The sequence below is a fragment of the Myotis brandtii genome, unplaced genomic scaffold (assembly GCF_000412655.1).
Source record: "Myotis brandtii unplaced genomic scaffold, ASM41265v1 scaffold32, whole genome shotgun sequence".
NCBI classification, from domain to species: Eukaryota; Metazoa; Chordata; class Mammalia; order Chiroptera; family Vespertilionidae; genus Myotis; species Myotis brandtii.
The window spans coordinates 12,323,916-12,337,113 of NW_005362269.1; positions in this window are offsets into that span (position 1 = coordinate 12,323,916).

A 13,198-nucleotide genomic window follows, 5' to 3' on the forward strand; every position below is an offset into this window, starting at 1 on the left:
GAAGAAAATTAAGAAGCATTAGGTTTGCAGTATGTGACCTGGTTACGAATCTCAATTAATGTTTGTAAATTTCCAGTCTTCTTTCTAGCTGCTATCCAATAAAGTGCTCCTAAATTTTAAAGTTCAAGAAGATCTTTTCAGGCTGTACACTGTTAACTGCATTTTTCTAATAGGTTAGCATTTAGCTTCTGAAGGGAAAAATGACACTAATAATGTAAAATGCATATGGAGCCAGTTTTATATATATATATATTTTACAATGTGTGAATTTCCCCATTACTGGGGACTTCCCTTTATTGCTATTTCTCAATGTTATGGAAATTATTTTAAATATGTTATATATTTTCAGAATATGTTGGCTATAATTTATTCTAGGGAGCTGAGGATATGATTATGAGTATATATTCTTTTGTATGGTATGGTGATGCTATGTAATTTATGTAATTTAGTAAATCCGGTCCTGTAGACAAATTTCTTCCTCCCTCCCTCCTTTCCTTTCCTTCCTTCCTTCCTTCTTTCCTTCCTTCCTTCCTTCCTTCCTTCCTTCCTTCCTTCCTTCCTTCAACGACTTCCAATTATTTGTAAAGCACTATGCTCAATAAACATCAATGAACCAAAATAGACAGTCTTTGTCTTCTTGGATTTAGTCTAGTCTGAGAAGTGGATATAGTTAGGCTAAATATACACAAAAATACATAATTTAAATCTATTAAATGCCAAGAAGATAAACAACAGGATGCCACCAAAGACAGGAACACAGTTATCTAATTCAGATTTTGAAAGTTAGGGAAAGACTTAGAGAAAGCAAAGTTTTTCCAGTGAGTTTTTAAAAGTTAGAAATTAACCCTAGCCAGTTTTGCTCAGTGGATAGAGAGTTGGCCCATGGACTGAAGGGTCATGGGTTTGATTCAGTTAAGGGTATGTACCTGGGTTGCAGGCTTCATCCCCTGCCCCAGTTGGGGCTCATGACGGAAGCAACCAATCAATGTGTCTCTCTCACATCAATGTCTCTCTCTCTCTCTCTCTCTCTCTCTCTCGCTCTCGCTCTCTCTCTTTCTCCCTCCCTCCCTCCCTCCCTTCCTTTCTCCATTGCACCCTCTTTACAAAAATATCAATGGAAAAATATCTTTTTGTGAGGATTAAAAATAATAATAATAAATAAAAGTTAGGAATTAGCTAGAGGAAAGAAATATCATGTGCAAAAGACTCAGAACACGCGAAGAGTGACAAAAGGGCACTGTTGCTTTAGCAGAATACAGGTGTGGGGTTTCAGAAGGATTTTCATGTTCTCGTTGTGTTTTAAGAAATATGAATTCTAATTACTTCTTAGAGAGTGATTTCAATTTTTTTAAGGAAAATAGTCACAAAGTTAAGGGAAAATTTATACAAAAGAATGGAATATTCTTAAGAAATATTGAGAATTTTGGTCAAAGGCAGATATAATTTGCCAGTTACCTTTATGCTTGTAATTCACCATCAAATATTCCTGTAAATTATTTGAGGATTCGCCTCAGAAATTAAAATGAGTCTAACAAGGAATAAAACAAACTAAATTTATGCCCAGTGAAACCCTAAACTCATTGTTTCTCAGATTCTCCCCTCATTAGACCTTAGGAGTTTCTATAAAGGGATTATTAAACAAATGAATTGTTATTTTAGTTCCTGTAGCACTTTGCTAGTATAAAAACAATTTATATGTAAAACAAATTAAATTATGGGAAATTAGCATACAATTTAGTATTATAATAGTCAGCAAGTCTCAAAATTATAAAAGCATCTATTTGGATTATTAAGGAAAATGAAAAATAAGATGAGTTTTCTAACAAACCTCCCTGCTTTATTTTATTATATTATAGAAACAAATTTCTTTTGGAAAAATGGTCAAAATCAAATATATTTAAACTATGATTATAATTCACTTACTGTACCAATTATGTAAATAAGAATGTAAACATATTTTACTTCCCAGGAATTGATTTCCTGTTGATTAAAGAGAGAGAGAAATTCACAAGATGCATGGATTGCTTCTTACATTCATCCTAAGCACCGAAATTCATTAGTCCATTAATGACACTCAGTATGTGTTATTTATAATATACCTATAAAATTGATCATTAAAACTTAGAGCAACAGATTTTCATTCCAGAATATATGTGTACTCAAGACAAAACTAATTCTAGTGACTGCTAATGCCAACATTATTAGAAAACCTTTCCCATGTTTTACTTTTTGAATGTAATTAGAAATTTGCTTAAAACTCCCCACTGACGTGAAATGTTAATATTGGTGCAATTAATGGAATGCTAATATTGATGAATTAATTGGCAAAAAATCTTGATGAAAGGAAACTAACAGAAATCATTTACGCGGAACCTACCAGAGGACGAGATTTGTCCTTGGTGACTTGCTCATTTTGCTCTCAGAATGTTAGTTAGTAAAATAGGCAATGATATTTCAGTAAATTCTTGGTTAAAAGAGTCTTCTAAGACAAAGTTAACAAGCTGGCTTCTAACATAGATATATTCATTGAAGATATGGAGATCCTATTTCTCAGCCACTAAATCAGATATGCAGAAAAAAAAGTAATTTTTTTGTTTGCTACAATTTAACATCAACTCTTGTTTGAGCTCCCATTCTTCTTGTTGGACAAGCATATAGTCTTAGTCCACTCCATGTGGATTGAGTTATTTTAGGATTAAAATAATTAATTTAGGATTTATTCCACTCACTTCACTCTTACCAGAATCTTCTTTAGGCGCATCTGATGTTTCTGGGCATTATATCAGCATTTGCTCAACCTTCCTTGTTCTAAGATACAGTGACATATTGTTTTCTCATTTGGCACCTTTGTGTTATGTCCAAAATTGCTCCCTGTCTGCCAGCTCTTGGAATCACATCACCATCTTTGGTCCCACCAAATAGCAACTCCCCTGCAATGTTACATGGGCTGGGGCTAATTTGTTTAGGGACACTCTATCCTCCCAAACCATCTCGGTGCTAGAAATTCTTAGCAGGGTTGTGCCTACTAGGACATATAGGCAGGTCTTGTCATGTCAGTGATCCTACTGTTTTAGAGGAGTCATAGCTGAGGTAACTGTCCTGGCAAATATTTCCCCCCACCCCCCACTTATTCTGCCTGGATTTCAGCTTTGTACACTAATAAGCCACCAATTTGACATCTCTTTATTTTTTTCTGGGCCCAGGACAGCAACTTCCCTTTGACCATTGATGACCTTGTGGTGGTTCACGCAATGAGTAAAGAAGTTTGCTAACAAAAGAGCAGATAGCTACTTGGTCACCACTTTACATGGTGCCTTTATTATGTACTTTCTTCATCATTTTAACACTTGACCTCTGAATGAAACATGGATATTAAGAATTTATAAAAGAAAGGATGAAAGAGAAGCAGGAAAGATGGAAGAAGGAAATTGTGCATATTAGCATGTGAAGAAGAAACCAGGCCTTTGCAACATCTTTAACATAAGCCCCCAAATGTCATTAAACTTAGGGATAACCAGGGCAAAATAGGAAATGGAGTAAAATACCTCCTCTTGCTTCTTCACTCCTCGCTTGACAGCACTCCTTCCATTTTGCAGTCTTCCCATGAATCCAGGGCCCATGGGTCTAATTTTAGCCCATGTGTTGTATTAATATTTTTATTGTTTAAAACCTTCTCCTTTAGTATCTCTCTCTGGGGAATCAACCAACATGCGATCATGAGTCAAATGTGAGTTTTATCAAGGGCCTTTAGAGAGAAACTCTTATCATAAATGTGCCCCAATTATTTTGAGGCATAAAGCCCATCAATTGGTGAAAAATATTTATGTCAGGCTGACTACTTTAAAAAAATATTTTTTTAAATAAAGAAAGTTTATTATTCACAAGGGATTCCTGGCAAGAGCAAGGTGGGCACCAATAGATTCAGGATGTTTTGAATGGCACAGGGAGAGGGGGTTGGGCCTTTACCATGGTAAGGGGTGACATTAGGCAATAGCTGGGTTTGGGTTGGCATTTGTGAGGCTTGAATGTTCCACAGGGCCAAGAGAGGGGCCATGTATCTGCTTTCAATGGTCCAACATCAAAAAAATTGGGTCACAATCTATTTCACTGACCTTTTCCTGTGATGTGAGAAAGCCATCAACTCCTTACTCCAGAAATCAAGGGCACATTCCCTACGATGAAGATAAAGCAGGGAGTGCTAAGAGATTAAACACATTTGGGGAACCAATATTAAGAATGCTGAGGTTCAGTGCCTTCTTTCCTTCTGTACCCATTTCCTGCGATAATGTGGAGTCACACACAGAAGAGCAGTGATGTATATGCTAAGACCCTCACTTACATCTTTTCTAAAGCGCTGGGAATTGTAGAGGGTTTAAAAAGTTCCTCCATTATTCTAAAACTCTGTGCAAATGGAGTGATGATATTTGTAGAGCAGGAACTACTATAAAACATTTACAGTAGATTTCAAAATTAGGCTTCTGTGTACACTCATTCATTCATGCACTCTTTCTTTTTTCAATGAGTAAAAGCATATCTATTTAGTGAACCAGGTCCTCTTCCAAGTGCTGAGATACATTAGTACATAAGACAAATCACTTCTTCCTGTGGCATTTGCTTTCTATGGGAGGTGACAAAATGTATTATTTTTTTTAAGCAGAAGTTTGGTTCCATTAAGTGCTATAAAGATACAGAGGGTGTCACCTTGCCTAGGGAGCAAAAGAAGGAAGTCCTTTAGATTGATGGCTAGTCATCAGCCCAAAAACTCTCTGAAGTGAATGCTGGATACAGGAGTTTCCATTTACTAATTTCAGTGTTTCGCCAGCACTATATTTAACTGGCCAGATAGAAACAGGGCAAAAATTGAAATGGGCCTCTCTGCCTCTGTAATAAATTAAACAGTTTTTCATAGCATTAGCTGTCAATGATGCTACTGAACTGACAATTTCTTTCTTGTTTGGGCTTCATTTAAACTTCTGAATGGTATTAAGAGGTTATTAGAGATTAATCTCCAATTAGGTATTCTGATAGCCCAAGAAATTGCCGAAGGGTTCCTCCGGCCATACTTTTTAGCATTGAAGAGATATCAAATTAATAATATTTTGCCATCTCTTCAGACCTTTCAACTCCTGTGACTGATGTCCAATCATTTAGCCCACTTAAGCAGAATGTCACACTGTGAGCCTTCCATTCTGAATAGGTCACCCTAGGCTGGTGCTCATTAGCGTTGAGTGTCCATTTCGGAAGCTGCAGCAGTCACTCAGCCCCTGCGTTTTAAGAAAATAAGTAGAAAATTGTTTTCTCCCAAATAGAAGGGTTCTGAACACAGTGCCATATGTCATTATTATTGTGACTACAAAATGTCAGCGAGGCTCTATAGTGCTGTATAATGCTCCGCCATAAGGCCATAAAATCATGTTGGGATAGGGAGCGAGGCTCATGGCACAGTTCCCAGATCCTCCGGGAGTGCTGTGAACTGCACAGGACAGAGTCCAAAGCCCTGTGTGGAAAGCAGGAGGGGCTGGGCAAGGCCATTGTGATTTATGTGGGATTCTCATCCACCAAAGCCAGACGTGAATGAATTAGCCAAGTATTTGCAGTGAAAATTTAAAGGAAAAGGTGGGGAAGGGATAACCTGAAAAGAATCTCCCTCATTTTGTTACTCCTCTGTGTTTTTCTTTTTCTTTTTCCTTTTTTTTTTAAAAAAAAAATGATGACATTTTTACTAGACTATAAAAAGATATGCTCTCACTTAGGAATTTATTTTCTAATTAACGTTTTCCTCTCTTTACCTGGTTCCTGTAACTATGCTGCATACACAGGCTATGTGTGTTTTATTAATAATAAGACTTCTACAGGTATAAATACGGGATGGACTAAATGTGTTTTCTCAATTGGAAACGTCTAAAGAAGGGAGATATGATAGAAAGGACTCATTGATTGGTTTGGATGAAATAACTTCTGAGGACATCTGTTTTGACTCCCAGCATCACTGCCTACTTCTGGTAGGAGCATCTCTTTTCCTTTAGGGAACTGTTCCCCTCCCTCATCCCCGCATTCATGTGGTTTCACTGGGACTATTAATGAAGATAACTCACCTTCCTGAGCCTAGGGTGGATGGACATGTCACCCAAATTACACCAATAAGACTCTCTGTCTTCTGTATTTGCATTTCATGCAGAGAAACACAGGAATGGAAAATGGTCGGCCCTGATTTATCCCTATGTGGGTAATTGAAGAGAAATCCTATTAGTTTCTGCTTCCTCACATCACCAAAGCTGCCCGGAATCCTGTTCATACTAAAATCTGGTTGTGAAGGATCCCGTTACTTTGGGAGCTATTCTGTTTCTTTCCAACATATCCAATATTAAGCATAATTTGTTCTTTGATCTGTAGTCAAAGAAGACTAAGTGATATCATGATATCAAAACCTTCATCCAACTAGATAAGCTAAAGAAATGTTTTGCCAAAGACATTAGGAATATAGTAAGTTTATCTGACTGTGTTTGGGGCACTGAAAAAATCAATGGAAACCTTTGTGGAAGGCCTTATATTCTGTTACTTGTCATTTGATATAGCGCAAAGGAACGGCAAAAAAATACAACCATTTCTGGACTACTTGCATGACATCCATGCCTTGTACCAGGACATCTGGGCGTTTCAGGGAGCTTATCTGTGAGGTGATGGTGGTGGCCTGGGTCATCTGAAGGTTCTGTTTACGCCTCTGATCATGTGATTATGTGTTTTTATTCTGTGAGCCATGCTGAAATGTTGAACGTTTCTGAGCAGAAGGATGACAAAATACATACACACACACACACACACACACACACACACACACACACACACACACACACACACACACACACACACACACACACACACATTTTAGGATTGATTTAAAAAATGTCATTTCTGTAGTCAAAATCGAAATAGAATACCTAAATTCTTCATGTCATTTTAAAGACAGTTTGTGAAATACTTAGACCTTTGATTTTATTGGGATCAGTAGATAAAATCAAGGCAGTTTAGTAATGGAAACTGCAGATCTAGCCTAGGTGCAAATTTTATTTGCAATAAAGAAAATTCACATAGGGAAACCAATTCTAATGGACATAAAAAACACACACACAAAAAGACTTTCAAAAATTCTTTAAGAGGATATTCATAATTTAAATTAATGATGGCCTAATAGGAATTTTTTTTGTATTTCTTTTATTTATTTAATTTTCTATTTTACCATCACTTCTTATCCGCTCTCTGCCCTCTTCCACCTTCACCCTAACCCTCACAATCACCACACTGTTATAATTTTATTTTGGTTATTTGAAATGATTTTCATTAGCTGGTATCTGACTGTTAGATGTTAAAAAATTTAAACATACAACTAGTCTCCCAGTCTCTAAACTACTTTATCACAAATACTTTTAAAAATATGTGTGTGTGAAATAAAGCAGAGATAAAAGTTCACAAAACAAACATTAATACTTTATGCATTATAAAAAATGCAACCTCCATGTGACTACCACTCAAAATATTTAATGCACCTTTCATTTCTGGAGTAAAAGTCCCTTATCTGGTTCAATTCATTGGCTACACTGCTACTATAATTATCCTTCTAGGAGACCTTTGATTGTGCCATTCCCCTTGTCAGATATTTAATTTAACTAATTTATTGATTTTTAAGTTTCATTTGGTTTAGAATAGCATCTAAATATGTTAGCTCACAATGAGTATCTTTTTATAGTCTAACCTTAATTTTATCTTGCAACTTTATACGATGTCATCACCTACCACGTGCATTGTTATTCTAAGGCAGTGAAATACCATGGTTCCCTAGTGACAGGGAACATTCTAATGTCCTCGTTCCTTTAGCTCACGCTGTGTCTGCTGTCAGAGCATGCTTTCATTGTTCGGTGGTAAAATCCTATTCATCTTTCCAGACAGCTTTCATGTCAACTCTTCTGTGAACACGGGTCCTAAACTCCTCTCAAGCCTACACACAAAACATAGAGCAGAACTAGTCATTCCCTCCTCACTTTCTGCCATGAATGTCCATAGTCCTATAAGTGAGCCACACTAACCTGTTTCCTGAACACACCCTACTCCCATAACTCCATGCCTTTGCTCATAATAATCCCTTTGCCTAATAATGACTCAACACATGCCTCAAAGAGACTCTATTGATCCTTTTCTTTTCTTTAATATATTTTTATTGATTTCAGAGAGGAAGGGATATTGTGAAATATTTGATGCTCTCATAATATGCGGCAATTAATAAGTTATTGATATAAGAATGAATACATAAAAGAATGTCTAAATGCATATGATATGCCTCCATTTCATTAGTTATGAGATATTTTCCACAAATGGATTCAGAAATTCAGTTTATATAATGGATGCAAAGTTCAGGTCATCATATTTTTGTTTTTCATGATAGTAGGGAGATTGGAGGAAGGGGGGACAGCAGGAATTAATAAAAGCCAGGAACAATTCCAAAACCTCCTTTAGCTGGTCTTTTCTCTTGCTTCCACCAAAGTGTGACTAACAAATAGAATTTTGCTTTCTTCTCTCCATTTGGCCTTTGCTTGTTAACCTGTAGTGGAGATTTTATTGATCTGTGAAATAGCTGAAAGCACTCATCTCCAAACATTGGTGGGCATAAGAATCAACTGGGAAAATTGTCAATATTGCGGTTTTATGACCCTAAGTATCTGGTTCAGTAGGTCAGTGGTGGAGCCCGGGAGTAAGCATTTTATTAAGTGCTTTATGTAATTTCACTTGAAGGATTCTGCTACCACTATTAAAAATAGCCTATTGTCTATGGAGTTGTTGGCCTAGAAATAAAGCAAACTACTGGGCACAAAAATCAATCCTAAATAATCAGAAGCTGAGTTCTAGAAAGCTGGATAGCAACTGTCTTAGCTATATGCATTTGACATGGTGAACAAAATGAAACTCTATCTTTCAATATCTAATAGTAACCAAAGGGACATAAATACCAGGCAGCAGTAGTAGTGGGAGGGGGTTGATCAATTGCATTAGAAACCAATTAAATATTGCTTAAGAAAAAACAAGTCAGAGGGAGAGACAAACTTAAATTAAGAACATATGTTATCCTGAAAGGTATTTCTCTGGGCTAAAATCCACCCCTATCCCCACAAATACTTTATTTCTAGTAATTTCTCTCTTCCTTTTGTCTGCCTGCAGTTTTTAGAAAAGATGATATCTACGATTATAATCTGGCAACTGTGCCCTGACCGACCATGAATGTGTCTGTTATGGAACAGGTGGATGAAATAGAGAGGTTTTGATTGACTCATAGGAATGTATTAATTTATTTTATTTCAGAAATATTGTCCAACCAGATAATTTTATTTAGTGCTTTGAAAATGTCCTTAAATTCATTTGTAATGGGGTGTGTCAGCCTTGTTTAACAGATGGCCCCTCATGAGCTATATAACTCCTCCACCTAAAAAGTGAAAGTTTTTTTTTTGTTTTTACAACTTTAAGTATTAATATGCAATACTCATTCTTTCATCTTTTCTTTTTGGCTTTTTCTAGTGTTATTTTTAACTCTACCTGTCGTTTTGTATTAGCAGCATGTGTCAGTATTTGGAAAGAATAGCATGTTCAAGTATGGGCCCAACTCATCTGCTGTGTATGCGAAGTTGTTAGCGTATTCTGGCTTTCTGAATCCACCAAGTGTGTTGGCCAAGATAGAAACATTAATTGGAATATGTGGGTGCATTTTTATTTTTATGGTATATCCATAGAAGTGACATGACTGGCCAAGGAAGCATATTTAGGATTCAGATGTTATACTGATGAAATAGGATTCTCTGTGAATCTCATTTTTGGCTCCATTTATTTAGTTTTTTAAAACTTTAATAATTAGCATATATAGACTGTAGATGTTTTAATCTGGGATTTTTTTTTACGTTTAGCAGGTTTTCCTAAATTAAATGCAAAAGGGGATCAAGAGAAGAAAAATGTCTTGTGACCATATTGTAATTTATCAATGTAAATAGCAAACGCCTAATTTCTCATGGAAATAATTATTTGATGTTATTTATTTCCTCCGTTAACTAATCAGTCAGGGACAGAGAGACCATTTGAACTGTAATTATCTTTCCTCAAAAATCAAAGTAAATACACTTGTGACACTGAGCGAGGGCATGGTTTTTATTTGTTTACTAAGTTTTACTTTGGAACGAAGTTTATTTTTACCAACACCAGTGGAAAATAAAGTGCTAAAAGGGCATGAAAGAGAGAGATTGGACGTAGAACTGATGATCTAATGGAAATACTCACTTGGGAATTTTAGATAGGCCTCAAAATGTGTGGGAACTTCTGAGAATGCTTTCTGCTTTTGTACAACTAGAATGGACTCGCCTTTCTGCCAGCAAATACTGTATCTGCATATTTTAATCCAGAGGTCATATTAAAAGCAGAATTTGCAGTGGTATTTACTCAGTTAATCGGGCTGTCTCAGCCTAATAAGGATGATGTGTATTGTTCCTGACCAAGTATCATAAGAAAGTGTCTTTTTAATCCTGACAAGCTGCGCAGTCACACTTTACACAGAGCAGCCAAGAATGTGTGTGGCTTCTACCGTGAGTTACAGTGTTTGTTTTTTAACAACGAGGGACATTCTGAAGGATAGACCTATTTTTGTATTGTGTCTGTCGACTCATTCCTGCACACAAACGCTCTCTTTCTTCCTCTTTTCTCTCTGCCCTACTATATAAAAGGATTGATGTGGGTAATAAACCCGACCCACTTCCTAGATTTAAAACTGCATCCGTCGGTAACTTGCTAAAGAGTTTGATCTCTGATGAGCTCATCAAGGCTTCTACTGTCACCCCAGTGGGGCATGCACGGAGTCATAAAGTTGTTTCAAGCTCATCTGGGTAAATTGGCATAAAAGGGAATGGACACACTCTCAACACCAATGGTTCATGAAGCAACCGATGTCTTCCTAAGACATGGGACCAGAGAGAGGAACAGGGGACCCCAAACACTGCCATTCACCTGCTTTCTTAGGGGAAAACACACGGGGACATTTCTCAGCCCCAGTGGGTAAGCATAACAGGGCAACTTGTAAGTCTTCTAGTTTTTAACAGGCACATCTTAGGACACAGTCAGCGGCTTTAAGAAAGAAAAGGAATCTGTAATTGGCAATTCGGATGCATGGCACACACCACGTCTTAAACAGAATCACGCTCCCAAGCAAGCGCTCTTTCTTTTTCTTTTTCCTTTTTTATCACTTGTCAGATGAGACACCAGTGGACTAACTGGGATGCTGGCTGGGCTGGATCCTGAACCAGGATCAAAATTAATCGTGCAGCCTGGAACTCAGTGACAGCATTCACATGCCACATGGAAAATGGCAGCATCTGCTTAATAGCATCAGCCCACTCAACTTTGATGTATAACGGCACTAAGATAGGAGAACTTTTTTGCCTGAAAGTGAAATAGATATCTATGTGATTAAATGCTGATAAAAACAAGCAAAAAAAAACACAAAACAAAACAAAAAAAACCTCATGAGCTTTAAAACGGAGTAGTCTGGAAATCGTTAAATTGTATTGAAATGAAATTGTTAAATTGTCATTCTTGTTTGAGACAAGAAAATGGAATTGTTAACCTTCTATGCATAATATTTATAACCTTCACTCATGACTCCCTAGTATGTTAGCCTTCCACTTACCGGCTACATGAACTTGTATACTGGTTATAAATACCTATATTCATTTGATTCAGCTTCTTAAATCTTAAGTGTCCATCAAAACTTTTAGACAGCAAGCTGTGATTTATGTTAGGCAAGATTCAACTAATTATTAAAAATTAGGTGTCACACTATTAACAGGGAAAGAATTACCACTAACTTTCTACTCTACCCTTACATTCTCTAATCTTGAATAAACATACAAGTCATAGATTGGACAATGAATTAAATGTTTGTGGTACAAATTAAGCTCCAGAAATCAAAAGGGATTAATTTGTCCTTTTTTCCCCCTCTAATCATAAACTTAATTCAACATTGAGAGACTTGTGCCTTCCCTGTACAGTCAGTTCTGCTGTAATGCACCATGTTCCTTTAAAAAATCCCCTTGCTATGCAAAATCACACAATAAAAGCCAGGGGATTTATGTGGAAAATGAGGTTAGGGCACAACACTGAAAAACTTTATTATTCACATTATTTTTAATTATTATTCTTGACATTCAAAAGATAGGAACCTAATAAAAATAGTTTTTATTTAACAGTTTTACACATGTTATACGGTTAAGAAATATATACAGGTGGAGCAAAAGTAGGTTTATAGTTGTGAGTAGGTAAAACACAGTTTATTCTTACATTATTATTTATTAATTATTGTATTACTTTCTATGTGAACAACTGTAATCCCTTTTTTACCCCATCCTGTAAATAGCATAAATGTGATAATTTACTTTAAAAATACAAAACAAACACACACACACATACCCACAAACCTCCTGAAGTTTGCCTGTGGAAATGAGAATCAGAGAGTTGCTGCTTGTTTGTAGCAGGGGGAGGGGGGGTTTATGGTAAAAGGAAAAATATAACCAGATAAGGGTTGTAACAGAGACAGGGAATGTTAGTAGCTGGTGGATGTTTGAGGAGTGTGTGTTTTGTGTATTTTTCCAAAGCTTGGCTCAGCTGGTTTGGTTGTGTTCACCCATTTGGAACAGTGTGTAAGTAATCATGACCTAGTCACATTCCACTCACTATAGCCTAGTATATCGATGGCATTGGACCAAATTTGTACATTCAAAATAAGTGTTAGACTCAATGGAAATCTTTGGAAATCCTAATTATCAATTATATGCTTATTATGTCAGAAACCTAATGTGGCAGAATTCTAAGATTCGTAGACTATACTTTGATCGAACACGCTTTTCCTTATGCTGAAAAATTCACTAGGCAAAGGTTGTTGGAATTTCGCACTTTTGGCTTTCTCAAGGGCTACTTGGAGGTTAAAGATGTTTCTCAAATTCTTTACAAAATTACTCTCTAAGGATACATTTTGAAGTGTGAACTGTGAGGAATAATTAAGCCATATAAATAAGGAAAATTGTTTATTTTAATTCAAGTAGATACTACATGCTAGGAACTGTGCTACACACTCTGCCTCATCTCATCTGTCGTTCACTTTAAGTCCCCATGGTGGTTC